Source organism: Mandrillus leucophaeus, unplaced genomic scaffold (assembly GCF_000951045.1).
Source record: "Mandrillus leucophaeus isolate KB7577 unplaced genomic scaffold, Mleu.le_1.0 Scaffold290, whole genome shotgun sequence".
In the NCBI taxonomy this organism is placed as follows: Eukaryota; Metazoa; Chordata; class Mammalia; order Primates; family Cercopithecidae; genus Mandrillus; species Mandrillus leucophaeus.
Window position 1 is genome coordinate 1,834,217 of NW_012103032.1, and position 7,867 is coordinate 1,842,083.

Here is a 7,867-nt window from a genome sequence, read left to right on the forward strand (position 1 = left end):
GAGGTGGAGCTTGCAGTGAGCCGAGATTGCGCCACTGCACTCCAGCCTGGGCGACACAGCAAAACTCCATCTCAAAAAAAAAAAAAAAATAAATAAATAAAATAAATAAATAAGAGAGATGGTGCTGGTGGACAGAAAGCAAGAGGGCTTCCTGACAGAGGAGGTCTTTGAGCTGTGATTTCAGACAAGGTGCCTGATCCAGAACTCCTAGAGACAATGTGAACTGGTGGGCCCAGTGATATGGGGGCCATGTTATCCATGGGGCACCATACTTCCCACGACACCCTGGGAGTCACGGGAGGCTTTTGGTTTTGCTTTCCTGTGTTTTTTCCCTGCAGAGTCTGCACGAGGGTTGCTTTGACTCTAAGTTCTGAAAGGCTCCTTTCCTCCTCTCCAGTTCGGGCTCCATCCATCTCTTTGGGCCTCTGGCTCAGTCTCTCCATCACTCTGCCTCCACCTCTTCTGGTCTCACTAATTTTGTCTTTCCCTGAGCCCCTTTCTCCCTCTCTTCCTTGTTCCAAGCCTCTACAGGCTCTGATTCCATCTTCCCCACCTCTCCTTTGCGCTCTCTCTCTCTCTCTCTCTCTCTCTCTCTCTCATCTCTCCAGGGACCTTTGTAAAACTCTGCACTCTCTTCCTGGAGACTGGGGGCAGCTGGGGAGTGGGGACCAGAGTCCCCGCCTCTAGGGGACCCATGCCCCAGGCCCAGCTCTGTTGATTAGGGCTTTTCTTCAGAGGGCTAGAGACATCAATGACTGTTACAAGCCTCACCAATGCTGCTAATATTAGCCCAGGAAGGCAGCTCACTGATGGATTAGGAGAAATTAAGAATTCAAATTCTGTAATTTGAATTGGAGGGCTGCTGCTTGCTGACAGCTAATACTTCCCCAGAAATTAATGAGTGAAGGAGGGATGGCAGCACTGGTTTTCTTCTTTGACAATACAATTTCCCCCCCACCCCGCCCCCGTGATCCACGCCTTTGAAACCCCTATCTCCAGGCAGGCACTTGCCTGAAGGACTGGGGTCCTGTTTGTCTCAGATCTTATTTGTGGATCCCAGAAACTCTTGGGAACTGGCCTCTCATTCCCAGCTGAGCCCTCTGCATCTGCCTGCTGGTGCCTCAGCGTGAGGCCAGCTGGCTCTGGGAGAGGCGAGGTGAAGCTGGAGAAAGGACGGGGTCAGGGCACCGGCAGAGCTTGCTTTCAGTTCCCTCCTGGCTGCGTGTGACCCCGACAAAGGTCTGAACCTGTCTGTAAAATGGAAATTATAATTCCCCGCGTTAGGGGATGTTGGAGGCTCAGAGGCAAGCATCTCATGGCTACCTTCCTCTCTCGCTGCTTCCCTTTCTCCCTGGGCATTTCTGCTGTTTGGTCCTTCAGAATTCCCACCAACCTCCTCTCAGCCAAACCACACTGAGACCTCCTTGGAACTGCCTCCTCCAGGAAGTCTCCCTGGGCTTTGTTCTATTGGGATTGACTGGCTGCTGAGTGCTCACGGCCTCGTTTCTGAACCATCTCTCCTGCTGTCCCAGAGTTTTAGATGATTTCTAAGAAGAGGGTGTCCTGTCTTCCAAACCAGATTGTTATTCTCCTGGAGGTGGCATTGGCCCTGTGCCTCAAACACAACAGGTGCTCAATACCTGGCAAATAAATTGAACCAACACCTTCTGTCCTCTTTGCGCCTGCCTCACTGTCCTTCCACCCGTGCCCAGTGATGCTTGTTGATGGCGGGTGAGTGCTGGTGCTGGGGTCTGGCCAGTCTTCCCTGCAGTCCCAGTGCCCATGTCTTGGGTGTGTGGTGGGGAAGGGCGGTGGGGAAGACACATTCCTGCTGTGAGTAGCACATTCTTCAAAATGGTACCTTCAAGGCATTATGTATATGTATGTATGTGTGTATATATATACACATACACACACATATATACACATTTATATATATTTGCCCAGGCTGGAGCATAGTGGTGCCATCACAGCTCATTGCAGCCTTGACCTCCCAGGCTCAAGTGATCCTCCTACTTTAGCCTCTAGCTGAGACTATAGGCATGGCTGTACCCAACTAAATTTTTTTTTTTTTTTTTTAGATGGAGTCTTGCTCTGTCACTCAGGATGGAGTGCAATGGTGAGATCTCGGCTCATTGCAACCTCTGCCTCCCAGGTTCCAGTGATTCTTCTGCCTCAGCCTCATGAGTAGCTGGGACTACAGGCACGCACCACCACACCCAGCTAATTTTTGTATTTTTAGTAGAGACGGGGTTTCAGCGTGTTAGCCAGGATGGTCTCAAACTCCTGACCTCATGATCTGCCCATCTTGGCCTTCCAAAGTGCTGGGATTACAGGCGTGAGCCACCACGCCCGGCCAGTAAGTCCCCATTTCTACGAAAAATTTAAAATATTAACCAGGAACGGTGGTGTGCACCTGTAGTCTCAGCTTCTCATGAGGCTGAAGCAGGAGAATTGCTTGAGCCTGGGAGGTAGAGGCTGCAGTGAACTATGATGGAGCCAGTGCACTCCAGCCTGGGTAACAGAGCAAGACCTCATTTCAAACAAAATAAACAATATTTTAAAAAGTATTGACATGCTGTCTGTTAAGGTGTTGAGAAAAGGAGTTATAGAGAGCCCTGAGAAAGCCAGACCTCAAGACAATGAAGATACGTCCTTCCTCCTGGCCCCTCAACCTTTCAGGCATACCTCACCCCTCCCCTCCTGCCCCAATCCCAGGCCCACTCTCACTCCTGGCACCTGGCTGAGCTCTGGCTCGGGGTGGTGAGGGACATCCTTAGCTGCCAGGCAGATGGGCTCTACAAGGCTCGGTGCCTACAAGCCCTTGCAGAATTGGCCACCAAAAAGTTGGTGCTGGACTTCTCTAGCCTCATGGAGAGCCAGGGCACAAGGAGAACCAGCGCAAATGGCTTCCTTCGTTCCTGGGAGGGGTCTTGGGGGTCACCTAGGACCCTCTCTTTGACAGATGGGTAAACTAAAGCTCAGAAAGGTTAGCATATGTTCAAACAAACACCAGTCATCTGTCTAGCAGGGAGAAAGGGTGATCCCAGGAGCAGATAAATCCAAATCCCTTCCGAAGGCCCTCCTGGATCCTGGAAAATCAAATGTTCTTTCCAACTCTGCTTCCTCGGGCTAGCGTTTGAGCAAAAGTCTACTCCAGGTGGGCTGGGGGTGGGGCCAGAGAAGGGAAGGAGATTGGCAGAAAAGTAGTTTTCTACGTGGCTGAGGGGTGCTTTGGGCAGGAGACAGGCTTCTAGGAACCTGTCCCCTCCAACCGCCTCCACAACCCACTTGCCTGGGAAGCCTTTCCCCTCACACCCATTTTCTCTTTCCGACTGAGGCTTACCCTGGATGTAGGATGAACGTGGGGGGCCTGGGGAGAGGCAGGGGGCTGGGAAGCAGTCCTGTCTGCCTTTCGAACCTCATGGGCGGGTGGGGGTCCTGCCTGACATTCCCATGCTGCTCCCACCCCCGCGTGGCTCCTCTGATGCCCAAATCGCCTTTTCCCAGATCCAATTAAAACAGCATTTGGAGCAAGGTTGAAATAATCACATAATCATTTTCTCCAGTAAAGTTACTGGCTGGAGCCCGATTTGAAAGCTGAGCTGGTAATTGAATCTGAGGGGCAGCGACAGAAGAGGAGCTGGCGGGGAGCGATGAGGACTCTGTGGGGCCCAGAGGTTCCTGGCTATGGTTACCCCTCCCACCGCTGGTAATAGAAGGTGTTGAAACTCCCTCCTACTGTCCATCCCCATCTCACTCCCTCCATCTAGTCACAGACATCTCCTGGGGCTATAGAACTCCCAGACTTCAACAGGACAACAGGCCCAGAGCCCATGCCATCACACTTTTTCAGTTCACAGGCCAGATTGGGGAGGCCACCTGCCCATAGTCACCCAGAGAGGTCAAGCAAAGCCAGGAATCCAACCCAGGTCTCGGACTCTCCAGCCACTGCTTTTTTTTTTTTTTTCCTACAGAATTTTGCTCTGTCCTCCAGGCTGGAATGCAATGGCACGATCTTGGCTCACTGCAACCTCTGCCTCCCGGGTTCAAGCGATTCTCCTGCCTCAGCTTCCCGAGTAGTTGGAATTACAGGCGTGTACCACCATACCTGGCTAATTTTTGTATTTTAGTAGAGATGGGGTTCCACCATGTTGGCCAGGCTGGTTTTGAACTCCTGATCTCAGGTGATCCACTCGCCTCAGCCTCCCAAAGTGCTGGGATTACAAGAGTGAGCCACCGTGCCCGGCCCAGCCACTGCTTTGATCTCCACTTCAGGTTTCCTGACTCCTGGGCCCTCCCCATCCTCTCCTGCTCTGCCCATCTTCCTCCACCATCTCCCAGGATTTCCTGGTCCCACCCTATCCTCTCTGTAGCAGGGAGGGGAAGGGACTACCTGCATGATATCTGGGCCAGCGGGCTGTGCAGCAGGGGCTCCCTGCACATCAACAGCTGACATGCCCAGACTGCGCAGCCCTGCTTGATCCTCCACCATGTCCTTCCTCTCAGCATTCGACTGGGGGCTCAGACTATCTGCCATGTGTGGCTCATTCATTTCTTCCCTCCTTCCTTTCTTTCCTCCACTCTAAATACTCTTTATGTCCCTACTGCCTGTGAGGCTCTGAGCAGGGTCCTCCCACAATCGGGAGGTATAGACGGAGTGGCAGCTGCGCTCACGGGCCCCTGGAAGATATGAGCAAGTTAACACAACAAGAGGGGGCTGTCACCTACAGCTGGGGGATGGGGCATCCTGGCTGAAGTGACCTCTAAGTTGACATTTCAAAGCTGAAGAGGCGTGCATGACTCAAGACAAATGCAAAGGCTTGAAGCAGGAAACGCCCGGGTGTGATCCTGGGCAAGTTGAGGTCTCAGTTTCCTCATCTCTAGAATGAACTCCTGGCTCAGTTTGCCTCGTGAGATTCTGGGGAAGAACAAACATGGAGGTGTCTGTAAGATGGAAAATCCCACTTAACAGATGATTGTTTTTTGTTTTTTTTTTGAGACAAGATTCCACCTTTGTTGAGGCTGGAGTGCGGTGGTATAATCACAGCTCACTGCAGCCTCAAACGCCTGGGCTCAAGCAATCCTCCTGCCTCAGCTTCCCCAGTAACTGGGATTACAGACGTGAGCAACCTTGCCTGGCTGATTTTCTTTCTTAAAATTTTGTGTAGAGACAGGGGTCCTGCTATGTTGCCTGGGCTGGTCTTGAACTACTGGCCTCAAGTGATCCTCCCACCTCAGCCTCCCAAGGTCGAGGATTAAGGCGTGACTAGGTGCTGGAATTACAGGCGTGACCCATTGTGCCCAGCCAATGATTGTTGCTGATGGAGGGCATCTGTCCCCTATCCCAGACAAGGGACAGAGTCTGGGGGTGGGGCGGGTCAGTGGTCAGGGTGGTGAGGGAGGCTGGAGGTGGGAGGAATGAGAATCGAGGACTTGCTCTGCAGAGTCCTTGCGGCTATTCGAGATTGGAAGCCAGCAGCTGGATGGGGGTATTGTCTCACCACATGGCTGGGAGTTGTGGGAATGGAAGAAACCATAGGATTTGGCCGGGTGCGGTGGTTCACACCTATAATCCTAGCAATTTGGGAGGCCGAGGCAGGTGGATCACCTGAGGTCAGGAGTTCGAGACCAGCCTGGCCAACATGGTGAAACCCTGTCTCTACTAAAAATAAAAACTAGCTGGGGGTGGTGGTGCGTGCCTGTAATCCCAGCTACTCGGGAGGCTGAGGCAGGAGGATCGCTTGAACCTGGGAGATGGAGGTTGCAGTGAGCCGAGATCGCACCATTGCACTCCAGGGTGGGTGGCAGAGCAAAGAAACCACAGGGTTGGTGGCTGCTGGCAGGGCTAAATCTGGTTCCTCTGGCCAGTGCCCAGCTTCCCCACACTCACTACCCTCTGGGCCTGGGGCACTCTAAGTCCCAGGAGTCAAGGTGGGACTCTGAAGGAATCTAGTCCCCTCCCTGCACCTCTCAGCCAATCAATATCTACTCTGCCCTCCCTGCCTTCAGCAGGGTCAGTGCCAGATGTGCCATCCTGGAACTGCCTGATTAGTTGAGGGAGCAACCCCTCTGCCCACCCCTCACCATGGAGGCTCTTGGAGAGACCTAGACACGGGCAAGCTTTGTGCCCTGCAAATGGCTCAGTGGCACCAACCACTGAGCTACGTGCCCTTGGGCCCTCATAAGACCATGCCTGCAGCCCCAGTGGCCTTCTGGGCACAGCTGGCCTCCTGGTCAGCAGCTGTAGGGGTGAACCACGGTTCTCATTAGAGCTTAATTAATCAATTGAGTTAATCAGACAGCTGTGATGTGCTGTGGTTGCAGATGGGGGTGGGAGAGGGAGAGTTGGAGTGCGAGGGACTGGTAAGGTGAGCTGGGGCTGGCAGGGCCTGGGGTGGCAGCAGAGCCTGGTGGATTGGCAAGGGAGGAGGGCACTGGAAAGGAGGATGAATGATCCTAACAAAGGCCTGTGACGGGTTGCTCTGAAAGGTGACCTTGGCAAGGTGCCAGTGACCGAGCCTTGGGGAGGAGGAAGTAGGACCTCTCCCACCTCCAGCTTCCTCTCTCATTTTTTATCTTGTCACGTGTGTCTCCAAAGCTTTTTGAAATCCTCCACTGAATGCAATGGGAAAAGGACACAAAGACAAAAAAAAGGTAGGTCCTCACATTCCCAGTGATCCCAGTCTGAGCAGGGAGGCCAGAGGTCTACTGGCAGCACAGATAGAGACTCAGACTAAGAGATGGAGACGGAGACACAGTGTCTCTCCAGGTGAGCTGCTCAGGCTTGGACATCTGGACTGGGTGGATGATGGGCAGGAGCCAGAGGGACCAGAGCCAAGGGTGGGCGGGAGTCCAGTAAGAATATTCGGAGGTGGGGAGCGCCTGAGTGGGGTTTACAATATGATGTGCAAAATCTTGTTTCATCTATTTTTTTCTCACGTCCGACCTGGTGTTACCTTGGGGTGGGGAGTGAGCAGGACCGGAAGTACAATGGTGGGAAGTGGATTCTGAGAGGACTCACAGACGGCCTGGATAGCTCTGCCCTCCAGGGGCTTCCATTTCCAGAGGCTTACCGGGAGTCTGAGGCTGTGAGAGAGAAAGATCCAGGGCCTGGGACATGCAAGGGGCTACGGGAGATGGATCAGAGGAGGGCAGGCATTTCTGATGAGGTTACCTGGCAAGGGTTCCCAGAAGCGGTGGCATTTGAGCCAGGCCTTGCAGAATGGATGGATTTCAATCAGCAGAATTGGGTGTGGAGAGGAAGAAGGATGTTGCAGGAGGAGAAATGGCCCAGGCAAAGGCAGGGAGACTGGACAGCCTTAGGCAGGGCCAGTTGGCACAGTAAGTTGGGTTGGAAACAAGGTTGTTTCTTGTGTCAGGTGGAAAGAGTTTGATGGTGAAGGGCTCCTAGAATGCCAAACCAAGAAGTTTGAAAGGGAATTTGGTAGACACTAGGAATCACTGTAAGTCTCTAACTGGGAAGAATAGGCTGAAAGTAGTTGTACAGAGAGGATGTCTACGGAAATAGTTCTTTGTAGAATGGAAACAAGAAGGAAGAAACCTGAAACAAGAGGAAAGAAAGGCCAGGTGTGGTGGCTCATGCCTGTCATCCCAGCACTTTGGGAGGCCGAGGCAGGCAGATCACGACGTCAGGAGTTCAAGACCAGCCTGGCCAACATAGTGAAACCCCGTCTCTACTAAAAATACAAAAATTAGCCGGGCATGGTGGTGCATGCCTGTAGTCCCAGCTACTTAAGAGGCCGAGGCAGGAGAATTGCTTGAACCCGGGAAGCAGAGGTTGTGGTGAGCCGAGATTGTGCCACTGCACTCTAGCCTGGGCAACACAGCGAGACTCCATCTCAAA